Consider the following 304-nt stretch of genomic DNA (forward strand, 5'->3'; position numbering starts at 1 on the left):
TTACAGGGGGGGCGGGGTGACCGCCAGAGGACAGCTGCATCTACGGAGACAGAGCGTGAGAGGAGACAGGGACGTAAGCAAAGCCGCAAGGGGCGGGTTTGTGCTGCTGATAGTCCCTGCCCACCAGAACGGACTGTCCCCTCTGCAGAGACTTTGGCAGCTGTGCAGGAGTGAGCATAGTGGAGTGGTGAGCATCTGACCACACAGGAGAGAGAGAGACTGTTGGAGCTGCTAAGAGAGTTTGCAGACATTTTCCCAGCAAAAACAGCAGACTGCACCCGGACAGGGCTGCGTCAGACACTAC

This window comes from Monopterus albus, unplaced genomic scaffold (genome assembly GCF_001952655.1).
Source record: "Monopterus albus unplaced genomic scaffold, M_albus_1.0 scaffold130.1, whole genome shotgun sequence".
Taxonomy (NCBI): Eukaryota; Metazoa; Chordata; class Actinopteri; order Synbranchiformes; family Synbranchidae; genus Monopterus; species Monopterus albus.